We start from the raw sequence: 27,165 nt of genomic DNA on the forward strand, positions 1-27,165 counted from the left end.
TAACCTTGGACATTCAGCTCCCAAGTACAACCATCCTTCAGCCACGATTCAGTGATGGCCACAACATCGTACCTGGCAATCTGTAATAGTGCAACAAGTTCATCCATCTTATTTCTTATACTACGCGTATTTAGATACAACACCTTGAGTACCATATTTGCTGTCCTTTCTGACTCCGCATCCCTAATGATTTGATACTCAGCCTTTTGACTAAGTCCCATCACCTACCTGCCCTTCCTAACAATCTGACTACACACTATTTTTACCTTTTTACCATCTGTCCTATCCTGAGTCCCTTCACTCCAGTTTTCACCCCTCTGCCAAGTTAGTTTAAATCCTCTCCAACAGCTCTAACAAACCTGCCAGCGAGAATCTTGGTCTCCCTTGGGTTCAGGTGCAACCCATCACTTTTGAACAGGTCATACCTCCCCCAGAACTCCAGGTCAAAACAATATAATTTCTTCCCTTCTTGTTTTACCCCCTTCTCCCATAAACGCCACAGTTTTATATAGTCTGTAAAGGTCTCTCTGCTTATGCAACATTATCCGACAAGTCTTGCCATAAGTTCCTAAATCTTAACCCTACCAACCTCTTAGCTTCTGATTTGCTAATTGGAAGGTCTATATCCACAGATGAATTTTTACCAGCTTTTTTAGCTAAACAATCTACCCACTCATTCCCTTCAACACGTCAATGTGCAGGGACCCAGAAGAAGATGACATGTAAACCAATACTTTGAATATGAAGTAATGTTTGATGAGTTTCCAGCAGTAAATCTAACCGACTGCTAGAATAACCTGTTTCAAGACTCTCAAAACTGAAAAACAGAATCTGAACAATTTACAACTTTGCAAGGACAAATTTCCTCCACCATCCGTAAGCCCAAACTGATGGCAACCAAGTTTGCTGTATATACTGATAAATGGTTAGTAGGGGACCCGACTGATGGGTGGGTAAGATGTTTTAAAAAGGTGCCTGTTTGTGGAGGCATATGCCTTGTGCTGGCTCTGTAGAAGGGTTCATTTTGGGGAACAGGGAGAGTGCTCCCATGACGCATAAATGAATGTCTTGTACCTTGTATTTGTTTGTATTAGATCACGTCAACCAAAATTTTGTGCAATAGCAAACTTGAACTAACTCCTCATGCTGCTTCTTAGCTGTATGATCTAAGAAAAAGATTAAGGGAGATTAGATGGTGGTATACAGAATTATGAGGGGTAACGATAGGATGAATGCAAGCAGGGTTTTTTTCCACTGCCATTAGGTGAGATTACAACTACATGTCATGGGTTAAGGGTGAAAGGTGCAATGCTCAAGGGGAACATGAGGGGGAACATTTTCATTCTGAGGGTGGTGAGAGTGTGGAAGTGCCAGTGGAAGTGGTGGATGTGAATTCAATTACATCAATAAGAAAAAGTTGGATAGGTACGTGGATGTGAGGCATATGTAGGTTGATGTGTTTAGGCAGATTAATATGGGCATACTAGATAGGCTGAAGGGCCTGTAGTGCTCGATGACTCCATGTCAATTGCCTTGAATTTTGTATTGCCTGTACTCCCCCTATGTAGAAAAGCAATGTTCACTGACTGATTAAGGTCCAAAAATGCCTCTAATTACAATGGTTCCATCTAATTTTTATTAATATTAAAACTCAGAATAAAATGCAAAACCAAAGTGTAAAGTTGATCTTTGATAATCTGAATTCAAATGCTTATCTTATTCATTCACGCAAACTAAATTCCAATAGCTATACACCGTTAGCATTTTTCCTTAAATAAGGTGCACGAGTAAAGAGATAACTGTTTATTTACATGTACTGAATTATTTAATACCAATTTGCTTGATACCTGAATCTTTGAGTTGAGGCAATTTAATATGACATTAAGAACTGGACCTAGTAATAGTTGCTTAGAATCTGCAGTCTGCCAAAAACAGATAAATATCGTTAAGCTTCTGTCCCCAAGGTGAAATAACGGAAATAGTACTGTATTGCTATACCTCTTCAACAATATGACCATGTAGCAATCACAGCATGGAAACAGGCCATCTCGACTCTTCTAGTCCGTGCCGAACTCTTATTCTCACCTAGTCCCACCAACCTGCGCTCAGCCCATAACCCTCCATTCCTTTCCTGTCTATATACCTACCCAATTTAACTTTAAATGACAACATTGAACCTACATCAACCACTTCTGCTGGAAGCTCGTTCCACACAGCTACCACTCTTTGAGTAAAGAAGTTCCCCCTCATGTTACCCCTAAACTTTTGCCCTTTAACTCTCAACTCATGTCCTCTTGTTTGAATCTCCCCTACACTCAATGGAAAAAGCCTATCCATGTCTACTCTATCTATCCCCCTCATAATTTTAAATACCTCTATTAAGTCCCCTCTCAACCTTCTATGCTCCAAAGAATAAAGACCCAACTTATTCAACCTTTCTTTGTAACTTAGGTGATGAAACCCAGGTAGCATTCTGGTAAATCATCTCTGTACTCTCTCTATTTTCTTGACATCTTTCCTATAATTTGGTGACCAGAACTGTACATGATACTCCAAATTTGGCCTTACCAATGCCTTGTACAATTTCAACCTTACATCCCAAATCCTATACTCAATGCTCTGATTTATAAAGGCCACCATACCAAAAGCTTTCTTCACCACCCTATCCACATGAGATTCCACCTTCAGGGAACTATGCACCATTATTCCAAGATCCCCCTGTTCTACTGCATTCTTCAATGCCCTACCATTTACCATGTATGTCCTATTTTGCTTAGTTCCACCAAAATGTAGCACCTCACATTTATCAGCATTAAACTCCATCTGCCATCTTTCAGCCCACTCTTCTAACTGGCCTTAATCTCTCTGCAAGCTTTGAAAACCTACTTCATTATCCACAACACCTCCTGTCTTAGTATCATCTGCATACTTACTAATCCAATTTACCACCCCATCATCTAGATCATTAATGTATATGACAAACAACACTGGACCCAGTACAGATCCCTGAGGAACACCACTAGTCACTGGCCTCCAATCTGAGACATAGTTATCCACCACTACTCTCTGGTGTCTCACATCTAGCCACTACTGAACCCACTTTACTACTTCTATATTAATACCTAACGATTGAACTTTCCTAACTAACCTTTCATGTTGAACCTTGTCAAAGGCCTTACTGAAGTCCATATAGGCGACATCCACCACTTTACCCTGGTCGACTTTCCTAGTAACCTCTTCAAAAAATTCAATAAGATTTGTCAAACGTGACCTTTCACGCACAAATCCACATTGACCGTTCCTAAATAGACCTTGTCTGTCCAGATAATTATATATACCATCTCTAAGAATACTTTCCATCAATTTACCCACCACTGACGTCAAACTCACAGGCCGATAATTGCTAGGTTTACTCTTAGAACCCTTTTTGAACAATGGAACAATATGAGCAATACACCAATCCTCCGGCACCATCTCCGTTTCTAATGACATTTGAAATATTTCTGTCAGAGTCCCTGTTATTTCCACACTAGCTTCCCTCAAGGTCCTACGGGATATCCTGTCAGGGCCTGGAGACTTATCCACTTTTATATTCCTTAAAAGTGCCAGTACTTACTCTTCTTTAATCATCATAGTTTCCATAACTTCCCTACCTGTTTCCCTTACCTTACACAATTCAATATTCGTAGCCTTAGTGAATACCGAAGAAAAGAAATTGTTCAGAATCTCCCCCATCTCTTTTGGCTCCACACATATCTATCCACTCTGATTCTCTAAGGGACCACTTTCCTCACTGTCCTTTTGCTATTAATATAACTGTAGAAACCCTTTGGATTTATTTTCACCTTACTTGCCAAAGCAACCTCATATCTTCTTTCAGCTTCTCTAATTTCTTTCTTAAGATTCTTTTTACATTCTTTATATTCCTCAAGGAGTAATACCTCATTTACTCCATGCTGCCTGTATTTATTGTACATATCTCTCCTTTTCCGAACCAAGTTTCCAATATCCCTTGAAAACCTTGGCTCTCTCAAACTTTTAACCTTTCCTTTCAACCTAACAGGAATATAAAGATTCTGTACCCTCAAAATTTCACCTTTAAATGACCTCCATTTCTCTATTACATCCTTCCCATAAAACAAATTGTCCCAATCCACTCTTTCTAAATCCTTTCGCATCTCCTCAAAGTTGGCCTTTCTCCAATAAAAAATCTCAACCCTGGGTCCAGTCCTATCCTTCTCCATAATTATATTGAAACTAATGGCATTGTGATCACTAGACCCAAAGTGCTCCCCAACACATACCTCCGTCACCTGACCTATCTCATTCCCTAACAGGAGATCCAACACTGCCCCTTCTCTCGTTGGTACCTAGGGAAGTATTTTGCAGTATTGTGGCAAAAAACACACATTTTACAAACTCCAAACCATCCAGTCCTTTTACAGTATGGGCTTCCCAGTCTATGTGGAGAAAATTAAAATCTCCCACAATCACAACCTTGTGCTTACTACAAATATCTGCTATCTCCTTACAAATTTGCTCCTCCAATTCTTGCTCTCCATTTGGTGATTTATAATACACCCCCATAAGTATTACTACATCTTTCCCATTCCTCAATTCCACACAAATAGCCTCCCTAGATGAGCCCTCTAATCTATCCTGCCAGAGCACCACTGTAATATTTTCTCTGACAAGCAATGCAACACCTCCCCCTCTTGTCCCTCTGATTGTATCACACCTAAAGCAATTAAATCCAGGAATATTTAGTTACCAGTCACACCCCTCCTATAACCATGTTTCACTAATAGCTACTGCATCATACTTCCAGGTACCAATCCATGATTTAAGCTCATCTACCTTTCTTATAATGCTGCTAGCATTAAAATAAATATATAAACAATGGTTTATATATACCAAGACCAGACGTAATTTAACATATACTCTTTTTTTGATATTTAAGTTGTCACTGTTAGGATGGGAAACAGCATCTTCCCTTAGGCCGTAGAGCTACTGAAAGCCCTGCCACCGTTCAGATCTCATCATGTTTCCAGCGGCAGTAGCAATATACTGTTCACTTTTTAACTTGTGTTGTAAATGCACCCACTGTACTGCTCATCATCATCAGCATCATCAGGTGCCATGCCCAGTTTAAGCTTTGACTGCCATGGCCCACACACTCCTGTTTCAGGTCAAGTGGATCAATTTATTGGTATTCATTTCCAGTTCTCTGGCTGCTGTCTCCATCATTATTTGTCTTTGCCTTCCTCTTGCCTTCTACCCTTCAATCTTTCCCATAATTACCTTGCCTTCTAACTCCTCTTTCCTAATCACATGTCCAATGAAATCACGTTGCCTTTTCATGATCTATATATTATTTCTCTTTTTGTGTTTGCTCTGTTCATGACATCCTCATTAGATATTCGTTTTGTCCATGATATTCTTTGCATCCTCCTCAAAAACCACATCTCTGCTGCTTCAATCGGTTTCCTCATGTTACTAGATATTGTCCAACATTCTGAGCCATATAATATAACTGGATAAACATAACACTTTAATGCTCTGAGGCGGGTTGTCATGCCCAGTTTAGTGTTAGTCAGTACACTCTTGATTCTCGTAAAAGTGTCTTTTGTCATCGCTATTCTTCTTTAGATGTCCAAGTCGCACCTGCCATCTGATGTCACCCAGCTTCCTAAGTAGCAAAAGTTCTGTACTTGTTTTATGTCTTCCCTGTTTATTCTCAGCCTGCAGATAGGATTCTCCTTCTTTTTTATATCACCATACATTCTGTCATTTTGCAATTGATAGGTAGACCCATTTCTGCACTTTCTTCAACAACTGTATCAATTAAGTTTTGTAGTTCTTCCTCCGTACTTGCAATTAACACAGTGTCATCCGCATATCTGAAACTATTGATGTTTTCACCACCAACTTTAATTCCCAAGATGTCTCTTATTTTTTGTAATATTGTTTCACTGTACACGTTAAACAAATCAGGGGAGAAAACACACCCTTGTCGAACTCCTCTCTTGATTTTTCTAAACTGACTCACTTCTCCATCTATTCTTACAGCAGCAGTTTGTTCCCAGTACAGATTTCTGATTAGGCAGAGGTCTTTGGTATCTAGATCTAGAGTTTCCTGTAATATTTCGAATAACTTATTGTTCTTCACTGTACTACTACTGAAAAAAAAAACAAATTTTATAACATATGCAAGCGATGATACTCCTGATTCTGATATGAGTCTCTATTGCATTATCATACATTTCCAAACACTATATTCCATCTGCCACTTTATTGTCCATTCTTTCAATTTGTCTAAATCCTGCTGCAATTGCATTGCCTCCTCAGTATTACCTACCCCTCCAACTTTCTTCGTATCATCTGCAAACTTTGCCACAAAGCCATCAATTCTGTTATTTAAACCACTGACAAACATTGTGAAAAGTAGCGGTACCAAAACTGACCCCTCAGGAACACCACTACTCACTGTTAGCCAACCAGAAAAGCTCCCCTTTATTCCCACTTACTGCCTCCTGCCATTCGTCTACCCATGCCAGCATCTTTCCTGTAACAACCGTAGGATTTTATCTTGTTAAGCAGCCTCATGTGTGACACCTTATCAAATGCCTTTTGAAAATCCAAGTAAATAACATCTACTGTCTCTCCTTTGTCCACCCTGCTGGTTACTTACACAGAAACATAGAAAACTTCAGCACAATACAGGCCCTTCGGCCCACAATGCTGTGCCGAACTTGTACTTAATTTAGAAATTACCTAGGCTTACCCATAGCCCTCTATTTTTCTTAGCTCCATGTAAAAGACCCTATCGTTTCCTCCTCCACCACCATCACCGGCAGCCCATTCCATGCACTCACCACTCTCTGTGTAAAAATATTACCCCCGACATCCCCTCTGTACCTACTTCCAAGCACCTTAAAACTGTGCTCTCTTGTGTTAGCCATTTCAGTCCTGGAAAAAAGCCTCTGACTATCCACATGATCAGGACAGGTTGCACTTGAATCTGAGGGGGACAAATATCCTGCCGGGGAGGTTTGCAAAGGCTATTGGGGAGAGTTTAAACTAAGATTGCTGGGGGGTGGGAACCGAACTGAAGGGATGGATGGCTCACAAATAGAGAAAGCTTGGAGACAGTGTGAAAGGGAGGATAGGCAGGTGATAGAGGAGGGACACACTCAAACCGATGGGGTACCGCAAGGCTCAGTGCTGGGACCCCAATTGTTTACAATATATATTAATGACTTGGATGAGGGAATTAAATGCAGCATCTCCAAGTTTGCGGATGACACGAAGCTGGGTGGCAGTGTTAGCAGTGAGGAGGATGCTAAGAGGATGCAGGGTGACTTGGATAGGTTGGGTGAGTGGGCAAATTCATGGCAGATGCAATTTAATGTGGATAAATGTGAAGTTATTCACTTTGGTGGCAAAAATAGGAAAACAGATTATTATCTGAATGGTGGCCGATTAGGAAAAGGGGAGGTGCAACGAGACCTGGGTGTCATTATACACCAGTCATTGAAAGTGGGCATGCAGGTACAGCAGGCAGTGAAAAAGGCGAACGGTATGCTGGCATTTATAACGAGAGGATTCGAGTACAGGAGCAGGGAGGTGCTACTGCAGTTGTACAAGGCCTTGGTGAGACCACACCTGGAGTATTGTGTGCAGTTTTGGTCCCCTAATCTGAGGAAAGACATCCTTGCCATAGAGGGAGTACAAAGAAGGTTCACCAGATTGATTCCTGGGATGGCAGGACTTTCATATGAAGAAAGACTGGATGAACTGGGCTTGTACTCGTTGGAATTTAGAAGATTGAGGGGGGATCTGATTGAAATGTATAAGATCCTAAAGGGATTGGACAGGCTAGATGCAGGAAGATTGTTCCTGATGTTGGGGAAGTCCAGAACGAGGGGCGACAGTTTGAGGATAGGGGGGAAGCCTTTTAGGACCGAGATTAGGAAAAACTGCTTCACACAGAGAGTGGTGAATCTGTGGAATTCTCTGCCACAGGAAACTGTTGGGGCCAGTTCATTGGCTATATTTAAGAGGGAGTTAGATATGGCCCTTGTGGCTACGGGGGTCAGGGGGTATGGAGGGAAGGCTGGGGCGGGGTTCTGAGTTGGATGATCAGCCATGATCATAATAAATGGCGGTGCAGGCTCGAAGGGCCGAATGGCCTACTCCTGCACCTATTTTTTCTATGTTTCTATGTTTCTATTTTAATGAGAGGAGTATTATGAATAAAACGGATGAGCTTAGGGCATGGATCAGCACTTGGAGCTATGATGTTGTGGCCATTACAGAGACTTGGATGGTGCAGGGGCAGGAATGGTTACTTCGAGTGCCAGACTTTAGATGTTTCAGAAAGGACAGGGAGGGAGGCAAAAGAGATGGGGGCATGGCACTGTTGATCAGAGATAGTGTCACAGCTGTAGAAAAGGAGTAAGTCATGGAGGGGTTGTCTATGGAGTCTCTGTGGGTGGAAATTGGGAACAGGAAGGGGTCAATAACTCTACTGGGTGTTTTTTATAGACCACCCAATAGTAACAGGGACATGGAGGAGCAGATCGGGAGACAGATTCTGGACAGCAGTAATAATAACAGGGTTGTCGTGGTGGGAAATTTTAACTTCCCAAATGATTGGCATCTCCCTAGAGTGAGGGGGTTAGATGGGGTGGAGATTGTTAGGTGTGTTCAGGAAGGTTTCCTGACACAATATGTAGATAAGCCTACAAGAGGAGAGGCTGTATTTGATCTGGTATTGGGAAATGAACCTGTCAGGTGTTAGGTCTCTCCGTAGAAGAGCATTTTGGAGATAGTGATCACAATTCTATCTCCTTTACCATAGCATTGGAGAGGGATAGGAACAGACAAGTTAGAAAATGTTTAATTGGAGTAAGGGGAAATATCAGGCTATCAGGCAGGAAATTGGCAGCATAAATTGGAAACAGATGTCCTCAGGGAAACATACGGAAGAAACGTGGCAAATGTTCAGTGGATATTTGCATGGGGTTCTGCGCAGATATGTTCCAATGAGACAGGGAAAGGATGATAGGGTATGGGAACTGTAGTGTACAAAGGCTGTTGTAAATCTATTCAAGAAGGGAAAAAGAGCTTACGAAAGGTTCAAAAAACTAGGGAATGATAGAGATCTAGAAGATTATAAGGCTAGCAGGAAGGAGCTTAAGAATGAGATTAGGAGAGCAAGAAGGGGCCATGAGAAGGCCTTGGTGGACAGGATTAAGGAAAACCCCAAGAAATTCTATAAGTATGTGAAGAACAAAAGGATAAGACGTGAGAGAATAGAACCAATCAAGTGTGACAGTGGAAAAGTGTGTATGGAATCGGAAGAGATGGCAGAGGTACTTAATGAATACTTTGCTTCAGTATCCACTGTGGAAAAGGATCTTGGCAATTGTAGGAATGACTTGCAGTGAACTGAAAAGCTTGAGCATGCAGATATTAAGGAAGAGGATGTGCTGGGGCCTTTGGAAAACATCAAGTTGGATAAGTCACCAGGACCGGAAGGGTTGTACCCCAGGCTACTATGGGAAGTGAGAGAGGAGATTGCTGAGCCTCTGGCAATGATCTTTGCATCATCAATGAGTACGGGAGAGGTTCCGAAGGATTGGAAGGTTGCAAATGTTGTTCCCTTATTCAAGAAAGGGAGTAGGGATAGCCCAGGAAATTATGGACCAGTGAGTCTTACTTCAGTGGTTGGTAAGTTGATGGAGAAGATCCTGAGAGGCAGGATTTATGAGCATTTGAAGAGGCATAATATGATTAGGAATAGTCAGCATAGCTTTGCAAAGGCAGATCATGCCTCACAAGCCTGAGTGAAATTTTTTGAGGATGTGACTAAACACATTGATGAAGATAAAGCAGTAGATGTAGTGTATCTGCATTTTAGCAAAGCATTTGATAAGGTACCCCATGACAGGCTCATTGAGAAAGTAAAGAGGCATGTGATCTAAGGGGACATTGATTTGTGGATCCAGAATTGGCTTACCCACAGAAGGCAAAGAGTGGTTGTAGACGGGTCATATTCTGCATGAAGATTGGTCACCAGTGGTGTGCCTCAGGGATCTGTTCTGGGACCCCTTCTCTTCGTGATTTTTATAAATGACCAGGATAAGGAAGTGGAGGGATGGGTTAGTAAATTTGCTGATGCAACAAAGGTTGGGGGTGTTGTGGATAGTGTTGAGGGCTGTCAGAGGTTACAGCAGGACATCGATAGGATGCAAAACTGGACTGAGGAGTGGCAGATGGAATTCAACCCAGATAAGTGTGAGGTGGTTCATTTTGGTAGGTCAAATATGATAGCAGAATATAGTATTAATGGTAAGTCTCTTGGTAGTGTGGAGGATCAGAGAGACCTTGGGGTCCGAGTCCATAGGACATTCAAAGCTTCTGCGCAGGTTGACTCTGTGGTTAAGAAAGCATAGGGTGCATTGGCCTGCATCAACCGTGGTATTGAGTTTAAGAGCCAAGAGGTAATGTTACAGCCATATAGGACCCTGGTCAGACCCACCTGGAGTACTGTGCTCAGTTCTGGTCACCTCACTACAAGAAGGATGTGGAAATTATAGAAAGGGTGCAGAGGAGATTTACAAGGATGTTGCCTGGTTTGTGGAGCATGCCTGATGAGAATAGGTTGAGTGAACTCGGCCTTTTCTCCTTGTGGTTCCTCCAGGACCTCCCCCGTCCCCATTAATGATGCAAAGATCATTGCCAGAGGCTCAGCAATTTCCTCCCTTGTGTCCCTCAGTAGCCTGGGGTACATCTTGTCTGGTCCCAGAGACTTATCTAACTTGATGTTTTCCAAAAGCTCCAGCACATCCTCTTTCTTAATGTCTATATGCTCAAGCTTATAATGCGCTGTAAATCATTGCTGCAATCACCAAGATCCTTTTCCCTAGTGAACACTGAAGCAAAGTATTCATTAAAGTGCCTCAGCTATCTCCTTCGGTTCCATACACACTTTTCCACTGTCAGACTTGATTGGTCCTTTTCTCTCATATCTTATCCTCTTGTTTTTCATATACTTGTAGAATGTCTCGGGGTTTTCTTTAATCCTGTTTCTCAATGCCTTCTCATGGTCCCTTCTGGCTCGCCTAATTACATTCTTAAGTTCCTTCCTCGAAGAACTCTAACAGATTTGTCAGACAAAATTTCCCTGTACAGAAACCATGCTGACTTATTTTATCATTAGTCTCCAAATACCCTGATACCTCATCCTTAGTAATAGATTCCAATACTTTCCCAACCACTTGAGGTTAGGCTAAGTGGCCTATAATTTCCTTTCTTTTGCCTTCCTCCTTTCTTAAAGAGTGGAGTGACATTTGCAATATTCCAGTCCTTTGGGACCATGCCAGAATCAAGTGATACTTGAAAGATCATCACCAATGCATCCGTTATCTCCTCAGCAATCTCTCTAAGACTCTGGGTGGTAGTCCATCTGGTCCAGGCATGTGTTATAACAAATGTTTGGACAAACATGGGCTGTTTTCTCTGGAGTGGTGTTTGCTGAGTGGAGATCTGATGGAGGTTTATGGGATGATAAGGGACATAAATGGGAAAGAAAGACAGTATCTCTTTCCTGGGGTTGAAATATCTAATACCAGAGGGCATGAATTAAAGTTGAGAGATGTTAAGTTCAAAAGAGAAGTGAGGGGCAAGTTTTTACAGAGTGGTGGGTGCTTGGAATGCACTTCCTGAAGTGGTGGTAGAGGCAGATACATTGGGACTTTTAAGAGACATTTTGGAAAGGCACATGGTTATGAAGAAAATGGAAGGATATGGACATTGTGTAGGCAGAAGAATTCGTTTAGGTGGCCATTTGATCACTAATTTATTTGGTTCAGCACCACATTTGTGGACCAAAGGGCCTATTCCTGCACTGAACTGCTTGATGTTTAATGTTTTATGATGGGTGTGTGAGAGCTATTTGTTTGTGTATGTATAATAATGTATTTTTCGAACAAATAACTTGGAGAACATTGATAATAACAACAAGAATATGCCCAAAGAGCATGGTGCAGTTACAGGAATACAGGTGCAATGTACGATGAATTAAATGAGTTCCAAAGCATGCACTGTACTAGCAAATACTCTAACAGCATGGAATAGGCAAGATGTTTGATCATGCATCCAAAACTGTGGCATCGATTGGGAAAACGCTGAGGAACTCCTAAAGAATTTCATTCAAAGCTAGCTACAAGTATGACTGCATGAATAGTCTCCATCAGTTTGTAGTTTTTGTGTGTGAGCATAGCCTGGAGCTATTAAATAGAATCAAAAACATGTGGGTGAGTCAGGAATTATGAGTGAGGAGAAAACATTCATCATGGATGAGCTACTTCAAAATGCAACATATCACCAAAGGCAACTCTAAACCAAATATGGTGTTATTTCTTCATTGAAAGGAAGCTCTCGAAGAGCAAGTAGAGAAATATACCTCAGGCCTGCAGAGGTGAAGCAGTAAATGCATCTTTATAGACTTGGAAGGACTGAACAAGACCTTTCCAAAGACTGCATATTAATTACTGTGAGAAAACAATTGATGAGTCTTCTTACGCCTCCTGGACAGTGACTCAGTATTGATTGAGGTGAAACATATTGGGCCCTCTACAGTAACAGAACGTAGTACTGAGAAACTGAGATCTATCTCCCCATGACATGGGTTACCAGGAAAAACCTGTCACAGATAAGATCTTCAGTTTTGTCCAGTACCTCTTAAACACAAAATTCTGTCAAGCAGATTTTGTTCACTTTGTCGGCCTATATTAAATGGTCCATGGAGAAATCAGTGAGAACTGCTGAAGATTCAAAGTAGATTTATTACATTTATTGTCATAGGATGTATAAGTTATACAACCTTGAAGTTTGTCTACTTACAGGCGGCCACAAAGCAAGAAACCCGAAAGAACCAGTTAAAAAAATGAAGACCAACACCCAATGCACAGAGAAAGAGAAAAATTACAAATCATGCAAACAACAGAAGCAAGAAACCAGACCAAATTGAGTCCTTAGATCCAAATCCCTGGAGCAGCTTTAGTTCATCATATTAGCCAGGTGAATCACCACAAAGCTTGCAGACACAAAGTAAAGCACCTGGGGCGGTCTCACAGAACATTGTGGGAGAGTGAGCGAAATTGGCCTGACTTTCACCTCCAGTCCTGACACCCTGCATTTCCCGCCTATTTGGACCAGTGTTTAAATGATCCAGGTAGTGGATTGTGCCTCACATTAGGACCTGGGCTCTGCCACAGCGAAAAGCTCCAGGCCTAGATCTCTCCACCCAGCCCGAAGTTGGTCCAGAGCACTCCAAATTAGCTCACCGCATAGAATGATCCAACCTTACACCCAGGTTAGTTGGACACTAAGGAACAAGATTCTCAATATGGTGTAATTTTGCAAACTTCCTTCTACCAATAAAATAGCACACATGCTCTGCCAAGTTATAATCCAGCTGAATTAAAGTTGAGTAATTGACTCAGGGCTCTTGGTCCGTCCAGAGCTTCAGGAAAACATGGACGAAAACTATGTGAGACAGAAATTCAAGTGTGACTTAAACCTTGATGGGGAAAAGAAAATTAAATAATGTGGCAACGTTCATGTGTTAACAGCACTTAGCAAATTTGACAACTGGAAGTGGGAAATTGAAGGAGGCAGTACAAACAGATATCTCGTTAAAATAGAAGATTCACTCACTGGCCACTTTATTAAGTGCAACACCATAAGACCATAGACCATAAGACATAGGAGTAGAATTAGGACACTTGACCCATTGGATCTGCTTCGCCATGCAATCATGGCTGACCCTTCTTTTCCCCTCCTCAGCCCCACTCCCCAGACTTGTCCCAATAATCTTTGATGCCGTGTCCAATCAAGACCTATCAATTTCTGCCTTAAATACACGCAATTACCTGTCCTCCACAGCTGCACGTGGCAACAAATTCACCACCCTCTGGCTAAAGAAATTTCTCCACATCTCTGTTTCAAACAGATACGTCTCTATCCTGAGGCTATGCCTTCTTGTCCTAGACTCCCCCACTATGGGAAACGTCCTTTCAACATCTACTCTGTCTAGGCCTTTCAACAGTTGAAAGGCTTAAATGAGACCCTCCCTCATCTTTCTGAATTCTAGTGAGTACAGATCCAAAGCCATCAAATGTTTCTCATATGATAACCTTTTCATTCCCGGAATCATCATTGTGAACCTCATCTGAATCTTCCCCAGTGCCACATTTTCTCAGATGAGGAGCCCAGAACTATTCACAATACTCAAGGTGAGGCCTCACCAGTGCCTTCTAAAGCCTTGGCATCACACCTCTGTTCTTGACATGAATGTCAACATTGCATTTGCTTTCCTCACCACCGACTCAGCCTGCAAATTAACCTTTAGGGTGTTCTGCACAAGGACACCCAAGTTCCTTTGCATCTCAGATTGTCTGGACTTCCTCCCTGATCAGAAAATAGTCTGCACGTTTATTTCTGGTATGAAAGTGCCTGACCATGTATTTTCTGGCATTATATTTCACTTGTCACTCTCTCACTCATTCTGCTAATCTGTCTAAGTCCTTCTGCAGTCTACCTGTTTCCTCAACATTAACTGTCCCTCCATCAATCTTTATATCATCTGCAAACTTGGCAACAAAGCCATCTATTCCATCATCTTAAACAGTAATATACAGCTTATATTCCATCTGGGTAGCCTCCAAATACAAGGCATAAGGCATAAACATCAATTTCTTGAAATTCCAGTAATTGCCCTCCCTTCACCATTCCCCATTCCTGTTTCTGTCTTTCACTTTATCTATTTATTTGCTTATCACTCCCCTTTGATGCTACTCCCTCCCACTCCCCCACTTCCCTTTCTTCCATGGTCTTCTATCCTATCCTATCAGATTCCCCCCTTCTCCAGCCCTTTATCTCTTTCACCTTCCCAGCTTTTTACTTCACCAGCATCCCCCCTCCCAGTGTCACCTATAACCTACCACCTCGTACTTCTAACTGTCCCCTCACCTTCTTACTCTGACTTCTCCCTTTGTTTTCCAGTCCTGATAAAAGGTCTCAGGCTAAAACATCAACTGTTTAACTCTTTTCCTGAGATACTGCCTAGCCCGGTGATTTGCACCAGCATTTTGAGTGTGTTGCCCCACTTTATTAGACAGCTGCTTTACCTGATAAAGTGGCCACTGAGTGTGTATTCATGGTCTTCTGCTGCTGTAACACATCCACTTCAAGGTTCAATGCATTATGCAATCATAGATATTCTTCTGCACACCACTGCTGTCATACATGGTTATCTGAGTACCAATCTGGCCATTCTCCTCTGACCTCTCTCATTAACAAGATGATTTTGCCCACAGAACTACTGCTCATTGGATGTTTTTTGTTTGTTTTTAGCACCATTCTCTGTCAACTCTAGAAACAGTTGTATGTGAAAATCCCAGCAGATCAACATTTTCTGAGATACTCAAATGATCCTGGCACCAACAGTTATCAAAATCACTTAGATCATATTTTTCCCCATTCTGATACTTGGATTGAACAACAACTTAATCATGTCTGCATGCTTTTATGCCTTTAGTTGCTGCCACATGATTGACTGATCAGACATTTGAATTAATGAGCAGGAGGACAGGTGTACCTAATAAAGTGGCCACTGAGTGTTTGAAAGTATATGTATAAATCATCTAATTCCTGCAGGAGACATAGAACCGAAAATCAAAAAATTATATCATCAGTGCATCCCAAAAGTTGATACAGAGGAAGAATAGACAAAATGGTCTACTGATTTGCTGAATAGAATAAGTGACACATTTCCCAAGTGAAAAAGTAGATATAACACACATTCCTATGGGAAGAACAAAGAAATTTAGAAAAGCTTAATACCTTGAGCCAGACTTCTCTTCATACTCAACATTTTAGAAAAAGCTTCTTCCCCCTCCGCCACTGGATTTCTGATTAGACAATGAGCCATGAGCACCACCCCAGAATTTTTACTCTCATTTACATTACTTAAAAGTCTTAAGCATATACTGTAAATATATATATATAATTGGGGTGTCTAAGGCTTTTGCATAGTACTGTAGTAATTTTATTTATTGCACCATACTTGTTGTTGTTCCTCTTCACGTCTTGTGGCACATCAGACGGCAACCTTGCAGTTTCTTTAACATTTGTCTGTTTTTTTTATGAAGCTCAGTCACTGGCTCAATGCTCAACCCAGCACGGGTGGAAAGCGTGCAAGAAGATGGCCAGTTTTGAACCAAGGACCATTCACCTAAAGTCCGGTACTAATACCACTACACTACCGGCCGGCCATTGCCTTGTACAGCTGCCGTGAAAAAATAAAGCAAATCTCATGACATATGTGAGTGATGGTAAACCTGATTCTGAAATGGGTCCCTCTGATGGACTCAGAGTGGGAAAGGGAATCATGGTTGGGAAAGGGGGAAAGGAAGCACCAGAGAGACGTTCTGTAATGATCAATAAACCAATTGTTTGGAATCAAGTGATCTTGCCTGGTGTCTCAAGGCTGGGTTTGTCTGCACCCACACCATTCCCCTGCCCATAGCTCTCTTCCCTGCCACCTGTCCCACACTGATCGCATGGTGCTCCACCTTAACCATTCCCAACATCCTTTGCTCCCACCAGATCTACTTAGTTTCCACTTCACATTAAGAAATACAGTACTGTGCAAATGCTGTAGGCATTCTAGCTTTATACTGTATATGTGCCAAAGACTTTTGCACAGTACTGTAAATATATATATTTCTCATTGTAGTTTTGTCAGTACCTCCAGTTGAACTTTGCCTTTTTGTGTGTTTTCCCCCTAGCTGCCAGTCTATGGTTTTGTATTGCCATGTGCTCTTGTTTGTTTTCATGCCCCATGTGCTCCTGTCCCCGCTCCTGCTCTACTCCAGCCCCTGTATTACTGAGTACTGCGTCTCTCACCTGTTTCCCATTATTACCTGTTTTGCTGCCACCTGTGTCTCATTGTGCTCCACCTATCATCTGCCTCTCTGTTTATTGCTCAGTGTATTTCAGTCCTGTGTTTTCACCTCTTTGTTGCCAGATTGTGCCAGTGAATTTTCCTGAGCTTTTCCAACATTCACATCTGTACTCTGTCCGTCTGAATGTCGACTCTGCCTGTTTCCCTATTCTTGTGTTTGAAATTCTCTGGATGTTTTGATCTCTGCCTGAACTTTGACACCGACTTTGTTTGCACCTCGGGATTTGTTACTCAATTAATATCACTGTGTGCACAATACAGGCTCTGTGATTGGATCCCTGCTCCAGTGTCCTGACAAGTTTATTGTATTTTTTATGTATTGAACTGTACTGCTGCTGCAAAACAACAAGTTTCATGACATATGTCAGTAATAAACCTGATTCTGAGAAAAGGGGAGTTATATTGCACTTCAATAAAAGACATGCATGTTTGACACTGTAACGGTGATTTGATTTAATAACCTAGTTACACATGTTATCGTATTTCTTCATTTTTCCGTGCCTTTATCTGGACATCTAATTCAGGACGCAAGGGACACATGTTGCAGTGCTACTACATGATTTCTGATTAAATTATTTTGTGTTCCTGGATGTTCAAAGTTAAGCAGATGCGACTTCCCCTCAGATATTAGCAGTATCTCTGAAACCCCCAGCATCATCCACTCAGAAGCAGGGCAGCATCACACTTCCCACCAGAGCATTTTACACCTCTTTACCTGGACAACACATAGAGGTTTACAACCAAAGGAATGAGCGAAAAAGAAACACTGTGTTCAAACAAGTGATTTATTGAAAGCTGATGTGCATCAGGAGACATCCATTCCTCTGTTGCTATGGAAGGCTCTCCCAACCTGGATTATGCAGTCTTATTCCCTTCGGTTTTCCAGATGACTTGGAGGCATGCAAATTGTGAGGTGCCCACTGCCAACTCATTATAAGGTGTTGGAAAAGTATTATTGCAAATTCCAGAGCCATAACTTTCAGCAGCCGGAATGTTCTAATCTTCATCGTTTTCTGTGGGTGTTCTTCTTATCTTTCTCACTGGTGTCTGAAAACAGGTCAAATTTCTTTAGCCTTCTGAGGAAGAAGAGGCATTGGTGAGCTTTCATGGTTGTGATATCAACGCAGGCTGACCAGGAAAGGTGACGTTCACTCCTCAGAAATTGAAGCTGTCATTTCTGTTAACCACAACACCGTAGATGTAGAGAGGAGCATGCACTCCAAACCCCTCCTGGAAGTCAATAACCAGTTCTTGTGTTTTGGTGACATTGAAGGAACAGTTGTTGTCATGACACCATGTTACCAGGCTCTCTTCCTCCTTCCTGTACTCTGACTCATCACTATTTGAGCTACAACCCATTACTGTGGTACCATTTGTAAACTTGTTAATGTGTTAGAGCAGAATCACAGAATAGAGTAGGGGGCTGATGGCGTCATCTTGTGGACCACCAGTGTTTCAAATAATTGTGGCGAGGTGTTGCTGCCTAACCTTACTGATTGGAGTCTCGGTCAGTAAGTCAAGGATCCAGTTGCAGAAGGAGAATTGACTCACAAGGACCTGAGTTTAGTGATGAGTTTAACTTGAATTATAATATTGAAGGCAGAGATGAGTTTGCTTGGAAGTATTGTATTGAGAAGGAAAATAAGGAAAATTCCCTTGCTCTTCTTTGAAATAACATTATGTAACTGGGTCTTGGTTACACTGGCTGCTGAGGTGTCTAAAATGGCTTTGTATGTTATATAAAATGGCTTTTCTGTAGTAATAACTGTGATGTAAGGAGATCTCTCTCTCTCTCTGCTTGTTTGGGTTATATTATTGATAAGGGGAAGAGCAAACCAATGAGTGTTCATGTTATTCATTTTGCGGGTGATATTCTGTCTCATATGACTGGGGACCGTGTGGTTTGGCGGGCTTTTTGGGCGGAGAAGACGGAGGAAGGTTGTATTCGGAGGCGCTCTGTAGACCACTTAAGGAGTGGTCCCGTGCGGGTCGTTGGAGGCCGAGGACGGAGGGTCGAGGTTCTGCGGGATGTTGAGCTCCAACGAAACCTTAAGTGCGCCGACTTTTAAAACTCTGTTCGAACTTTGGCGCCTTCCTTTGTTTTATTCTTTTAGAGTGTATTCTTTGTTAACCGATATTCACAGTAAAATTTATAAAGTGTACGTATTTAACCGCTTATGGTGTTCTGTCTGATCTGTGAATTGTGCGTTTACACAGCCTCCACATAAACTGGCTTACGTAGTTGTCAGGTTGCGGGGTTGAGGAGCAGGGTTTGTCTATAGCCCCCACCATATAAAGTCATGTCCTCATGACATTGAAGGAGTTCACCAATCCTCCTTGCAAAACACAAAACCCAACCCAGATGCATAAAGCAGTGACATAACTTCCCAGGGCAGTAGAGATCCCACCCTGTTCTCCTGGCGCTACATAGGTCAACCTCTCCGAGGGGTTCCTACTTCTCTGAGACCTCCGTACCTCCTCTGGCAACTCTTCCGGCTCACGTACCACTGGAGACACCCCGGGTATACCTGTCGAACCCTCGCCCGCTCCCTCACCGGGACCCCTCGGCAACTCGGAGCCCTCTGTCTCGGGTTCTGGTTCCACCCTCTCTCCTTCCAAGGCCGGCTGTATCCTAGGCTGCCCCCCAACACTCTCCCTCCTTTCACCTAACTCAGTGGGGGAAGGGTCAGGAGCCTCTTCTTCCGGTACCGGGGAATTAACGAATGGAAGCAGGTACCACACTTCCGAATCATCATCTTCCAAATCAGTATCCTTCTTCAGGGCCGCGCACTTGTCAGCCTCCCCCGTCACCCTGCAGCTCTGTGGAATCCTCGTACTAGGCACAGGCTCCACATCGGGCGCTGGGTCCACCTGCACCTTCTGTCCCTGGGGCAACAGATGAGTGCAATGAAGAACCTTGACAAGCCCATTTCCATCCTTTGGTCTCACCCGCTAAACAGGTAGATTCGGCATCTGGTTCTCTACCACATGGGGGTGGCTGTCCAGCGATCCGACAACTTGTGCTTACCAGGTAGTCCTAAATTCCGTATGAGGACCTGGTGTCCCAGCATAAGTTGGGCAAACTTCACTTTCTGATCATACCTCCTCTTATTCCCTTGATTCTGCTTGGTTTACCTAGGTTTATCCATAGCCCTCTATTTTTCTGAGCTCCATGTACATATCAAGGAGTCTCTTGAAAGTCCCTATCATATCTGCCTCCACCACCACCACCGGCAGCCCATTCCACGCACTCACCACTCTCTGCATAAAAAACTTACTCCTGACATCTCCTCTGTACCTGCTTCCTAGCACCTTAAAGCTTCCTCTCGTGCTAGCGATTTCAGCCCTGGGAAAAAGCCTCTGACTATCCACACGTCAATGCCTCTCATCATCTTATACACCTCCATCAGGTCACCTCTCATCCTCTGCCGCTCCAAGGAGGAAAGGACGAGTTAACTCAACCTATTCTCATCAGACATGCTCCCCAATCCAGGCAACATCCTTGTAAATCTCCTCTGCGCCCTTTCTATGGCTTCCACATCCTTCCTGTAGTGAGGCGACCAGAACTGAGCATAGTACTCCAACTGGAGGCTGACCAGGGTCCTATATAGCTGCAACATTACCTCTCGAATCTTAAACTCAATTCCACGATTGATGAAGGCCAATGCACCATATGCCTTCTTAACCACAGAGTCAACTTGCGCAGCAGCTTTGAGTGTCCTATGGACTCAGACCCCAAGATCCCTCCAATCCTCCACACTGCCAAGAGTCTTACCATTAATACTATATTCTGCCATCATACTTGTCCTACCAAAATGAACCGCACACTTACCTAGACTGAACTCCATCTGTCACTTCTCAGCCTAGTTTTGCATCCTATTGATGTCCCGCTGTAACTTCTGACAGCCCTCCACACTATTCACAACACCCCCAACCTTTGTGTCATCAGCAAATTTACTAATCCATCCCTCCACTGCCTCATTTACAACACGCCGGAGGAACTCAGCAGGTCAGGCAGCATCCGTGGAAACAATCAGTCAATGTTTCGGGCCTGAACCCTTCACCAAAACATTAACTGATCGTTTGCACGGATGCTGCCCGACCTGCTGAGTTCCTCCAGCGTGGTGTAAGTGTTGCTTTGACCCCAGCATCTGCAGAGTATTTTGTGTTTACCTCCACTACCTCATCCAGATCATTTATAAAAATCACGAAGAGAAGGGGTCCCAGAACAGATCCCTGAAGCACACCACTGGTCACCAACTTCCATGCGGAATATGACCCGTCTACAACCACTCTTTGCCTTCTGTGGGCAAGCCACTTCTGGATCCACAAAGCAATGTTCCCTTGGATCCCATGCTTCCTTACTTTCTGAATAAGCCTTGCATGCGATACCTTATCAAATGTCTTGCTGAAATCTATATACACTACATTTACTGCTCTACCTTCATCAATGTATTCAGTCACATCCTCAAAAAGTTCAATCAGGCTCATAAGGCACGACCTGCCTTTGACAAAGCCATGCTGACTATTCCTAACCATATTATGCCTCTCCAAATGTTCATAAATCCTGCCTCTCAGGATCTTCTCCATCAATTTACCAACCAACCAATTGTTCTCCAAACATTTTGCTGAAGCTTTATTTTGCTAAAATATTGCAAAATTAAGATATTTCTCACTCTAACCGCTGCTGGGAGATGCATAACAATGAATTTGGGAGTCTATTGGCGTTTCTTTCTGCCTCCTAACATCTTTTAATAACCCATGTTATTAACAAAGTGTTCCTTGTGTTGTAATCTGGCTCATGGAAGAATATTGTGACTATAAAACATTTACATTACCCAAAAAAAAGATCATTGCCGAAGTTTGTGAATTTTATTGCATCACATGAAAGTTGGAAACATTAAATTGCTTGCTATAGGCTGTTCCCAGAAAATGAGCTTTTCAGTTTTCAGAGACATCGTAAGTCAATTTTGTCCGGAAGTTGAATTATACACAAAATCACTCAATTTGTAACCACAATATTTGAATGAATAGCGTCTAAAGTATGTAAGACTGAAAAGAAAGAACAATTGCTAAAAGTGGAGGGTTGGAGGAATCTATTTCTGTCACTGGTAGGAAAGAATAAGTACAAGGAATGAGTTATTACCCCTTAACCATCAGGCTTGAACCAGAGGGGAAAACTTCACTCAACTTCATTTGCCCCATCGCTGAAATGTTCCCACAACCTATTTATTATTATTATTTCTTTATTTCTTCTTTTGTTTTTTCACACTTTGTTTTCTTTTGCTCACTGGTTGTTCTCTCTGTTGAATGCGGTCTTTCACTGATGCTATTATGGTTATTGGATTTACTGAGTATGCCCGCAAGAAAACAGATCTCTGTGTTGTATATGGTAGTACAAATGTACTTTGATAATGAACTTACTTTGACTTTTATTGTTGACTGGCTGCAAATACAGTAATATACAACCAAAGGAAACATACATCTGACTTTTCAATTCAATAATATTCCATGAGCTTGCTCAAAAGTGTCATAAGTCAGGCATTTGTAATCCAGAGATACCCTGTATCTTTACAAAATACAAACCATGAAGCTTTACCCAGATCAGGTACTACCATGGTTGTGCTTAGGAAAAAACTATTTGATTTAGCTTGCTAGCTATCCTGTACAGAAGTTTCTTCTTCAGGTACCCACCAGTTGCTTTCAAAGTACAAAAATTGCTCACTGGGCAAGCATTTTTCACTTTGGTTTGTTTGAATCCAGCTTAACTTGTGATGGAGAAGGCGGCCAGCCCACAGCTGTACTGTTGGTGCTGTTCTCAAGCGCCCAATCCCACAAAGACAACCTGGATTGCCTTCAGCCGCAGAAGATGAGGAACTGCTGCGTGCTTGTTCTTGCAGGAACATGGCTCCTGGGCAGTGTCCAATGCACCATCAATCTACAGGCCATACCACTCAGTGACCAGTGCTAATTGTTTGTGGTATGACTCTATAACTCTAATATTATTTTGTTACTGTATGTGTTATTATGACTACATGTGCCACGTGTGACTGTTGGTACTGTGTTTTACATCTTGGCCCGGGAGGTACAGTTTCGGACCACACCACCCAGCAACCCACCTATTGAACACTAGCCTAATCACAGTACAATTTATAAAGACCAATTAACCTACTACTAAGCCATACGTCTTTGGAATGAGGAAGGAAACTGAAGCACCCAGAACAAACCCACTCAATCACGGGGAGAATATGCAAGTTCCTTGAACTCTGGTATGTCTTGAGCTATAATAGTGTTGCACTAACCGCTAAGCGGCAGTGGCCCCATAATAACCCTTTGCCAATTATGATTATGGTCCCTTTGCAATTAATGTTGAATTTCACTCTTCTAAAGCACTAACATACAGCAAATGCTTTGAATAGGGGCAAGGTACAATAATTAATCAGTAACATAACCCAACTAATATTCTGGTAAATTTTCATACTGATTAATAGATATTTTCCAAGTTAAGCATTCTAATTAAAACCTGTTTTTTTTTTCAAAGCATGACATTGTTCAGTACAATCAAATTAGCAAATTAGAGCTCGTACTGAAAAATATTAATTGTGACAGCAGGAGCAGAACTAAATAAAAAAGCTCAGAAACCAGGTTAAAAAATATAATTTCATGGGCTGCAAGGAAATTTCAGTAGCCTTGTAATCTTGTTGGAACCTGAAATATTTGTGTGAGCTATAAGAGAAGATTGGGTTATCTTTCCCATTGGACAGGTGTGTAACTTGTTTCAAGTGCTCTCATTTCCCACACAACCCTTTGGAAATGCTCAGCAGCAGGAGGTGGCGTGGAGACAGAAATGTATAAACAATCAGGATTTCAAAGTGAGCAAAGTAAAAATTCAAGGTGTGTTGTAAATTAGCTCCCATTAAAATCTGCACCACCTACTAAAATGTACTCACTGAATCTGAATCCGTTCCATTGAGCACATCTACATGAAAGGCTTTCAGAGGAAAGCAGCATCCATCTCCAGAGATCCCCACCACCCAGGCCACACCCTGTTCTCACTACTGGATCAGGCTGAAGGTACAAGAGCATCACAACGGCACCACCAGTAAGGAACAGGCTCTAACTCTCAACCATCAGGTGCTTGAATAAATGAAGATAACCACACTCACTTGCCTCATTATTGAAATATTCCCACAACCAGTGACCTCACTTTAAGGACTCATTATTTCACTATCTCATGCTCTTGTTATTTATTGCTATTTATTTGTATTTGTATCTGCACAGTTTGTTGTCTTCCACACTCTGGCTGATGTTTCATTTGTCCTGTTATAGTCAAGTCAAGTCAAGTCACCTGTTATTGTCATTTCGACCATAACTGCTGGTACAGTACACAGTAAAAACAACACAACATTTTTCAGGACTGTGGTGCTACATTAACTACACTGAACTACATAAAACTACACAAAACTACACTACCCTACAGACATCAAGGTTGCTGGTGAATGCAGCAGGCCAGGCAGCATCTCTAGGAAGAGGTACAGTCGACGTTTCAGACTGAGACCCTACATCAGGAGGAATTCTGCAGATGCTGGAAATTCAAGCAACACACATCAAAGTTGCTGGTGAACGCAGAAGGCCAGGCAGCATCTCTAGGAAGAGGTACAGTCGACGTTTCGGGACAAGACCAACCCAGACCACAGACCAACCCAGAACTGCATAAATTGCACAAAACAGTGCAGACATTACAATAAATAATAAACAAGACAATAGGCACAGTAGAGGGCAGTAGAGTCCAGGCTCTGGGTATTGAAGAGTCTGATTGCTTGGGGGAAGAAACTGTTACATAGTCTGGTCGTGAGAGCCCGAATACTTTGGTGCCTTTTGCCAGATGGCAGGAGGGAGAAGAGTTTGTATGAAGGGTGCGCGAGGTCCTTCATAATGCTGTTTGCTTTACGAATGCAGCGTGTAGTGTAAATGTCTGTAATGGCGGGAAGAGAGACCCCGATGATCTTCTCAGCTGACCTCACTATCCGCTGCAGGTTCTTGCGATCCAAGATGGTGCAATTTCCGAACCAGGCAGTGATGCAGCTGCTCAGGATGCTCTCAATACAACCTCTGTAGAGTAGTTACTACTCTATAGACTTGCTGAATATGCTGACAGGAAAATGAATGTCAGGGTTGTATACTGTGACATATATGTTCTTTGATAATAAAATGTACTTTGAACTTTGTAATTACTTCAGGCTATGTCAATCCACAGGCAGAGTGCATCTAATATTGTATTTCGAGAGTCATTGTTCGATCCATTGAGACTGAGCAAATTGGGCCACCACTTTGCATGTAAATAAGGCCATGAGCAAGTGCAGCAGAGTTGGTGTTTAGTTGGTTAAGTACCCTCAGGACAGTCACAGGCAAATTCAGGTGATGGTCTAGCATTTATAAAAGCCACACCCAGGGAGCTTTAACTATTGTCGTATACCATTTAGCTAGGTCTTCTAATCTACAGTAATAAACTACAACAAATTCAGAATGGTTCAAATTATAACCACTTTTATTACTTGCAGGGGAAGATCTACCTCCATATGTTAAATCATTGGAAGGTAGCTTCAACCTAACAGCTCAGAACAAACCATTTTTATACTTTTGCAGAGACATTAATTTTCATGTTTTTGAGGTCATTCCATCTCATAATCGCATTCCTTCCTCATCTGGATCCGTCTCTGGTTCCTGGCACCTGTTCTTTAATCAGTCCATTTGTCTTCTGAGGTTTCTTCCCCATGACAGCTGTGTCCTGTTTTTCTCTGTTCTCAAAATATAAATACACGCACTGTCATAAAACATACATAGACTCCTTGTAACCCTCCATCCAAACCAATAAAACATTCTGGGATTGCACAGGTCCCATTTTGTCACATTAGAGTTTACAACAGTTCATGAAGACTTCAGGGTAGATTTCACACTGTATTGTGTTTTGTAATACTACTCATGATGTAGTTAAACTTGTGTAATTGAGAAAAAGGAATATCACACAAATATTCTGAAGTTTACAGGTAATCGTCATTGTCATATTCTTTTCAAAGGCTAATATAATTTTTCTTTGGATATTCTTTACATATTACCTATAAAGCAGCTTTTTGCAAAATATTTCAGACAATACTTTTTCTTTACTAATTATATATGATTCATTCTGCTTTTAAAAACTTTTAGTCCTTGACGAGCTTTGAAAACTATATAGCATTTATGGTAACACACATCAACGAAGGTTAGTCCTGACGAAGGGTCTCGGCCTGAAACGTCGACTGCACCTCTTCCTACAGATGCTGCCCGGCCTGCTGCGTTCACCAGCAACTTTGATGTGTGTTGCTTGAATTTCCAGCATCTGCAGAATTCCTGTTGTTAGCATTTATGGTGTTTCTTTGAAAAATCTCTAAGCCAATTACATGGTGCATAATTGGAGAAAAAATAGAGAAAATTACTTGTTATTTTTACTTATGATTGCATTGTAATATTTATCATATTAATGCCCTCAAATTGCAACCTAAAGCAGATCAAAAAGATATTGAAAGAAAACTGTCGATTTGCTCTCTTATGTGGTGTTGGCTGACGAGTAATTTTCATAATCACCATTTAATGACTCAATTTACAAAGAGAATAATGGTGAGGATCTCAATGCTCAGTGCTATTATACAGAAAATCTGACAGGAGCTTCTGGAAAATGCACATGCATAGTTAACTTAAAAATGAACCATTGACTGAGAGTAATTCTTGCTTCTCTGTAAGACATATGGTTCTGCAGCCCTCTCCAGCAAAAACATGAGATGTCAGCACACTCACAAGAGCTTAAGATGTTTACAAGCAACTTTCACTGCAAAAGACCCTGAAAAATTGTATACTTTATTACATGAAGATGTGTCAAATTGCTCAAAACTGAAATGCTATGCTATAATTTATTTCCAAAAATATTTTGGTACTAAAATAAAATTGATTTTAGATGTATAGATTGCTATTGTCTGAAAAGAAATTAAATTACTTCAAAATTCAGTAATTGTTCAAGGTCATTGTGATAAATATATTAAAATGGGGAAACTGTGTGTCCTATACACAGATCAGTAAATAAACATTTCAGAAAT

This window comes from Mobula hypostoma, chromosome 1, assembly GCF_963921235.1.
Source record: "Mobula hypostoma chromosome 1, sMobHyp1.1, whole genome shotgun sequence".
Lineage (NCBI taxonomy): Eukaryota > Metazoa > Chordata > Chondrichthyes > Myliobatiformes > Myliobatidae > Mobula > Mobula hypostoma.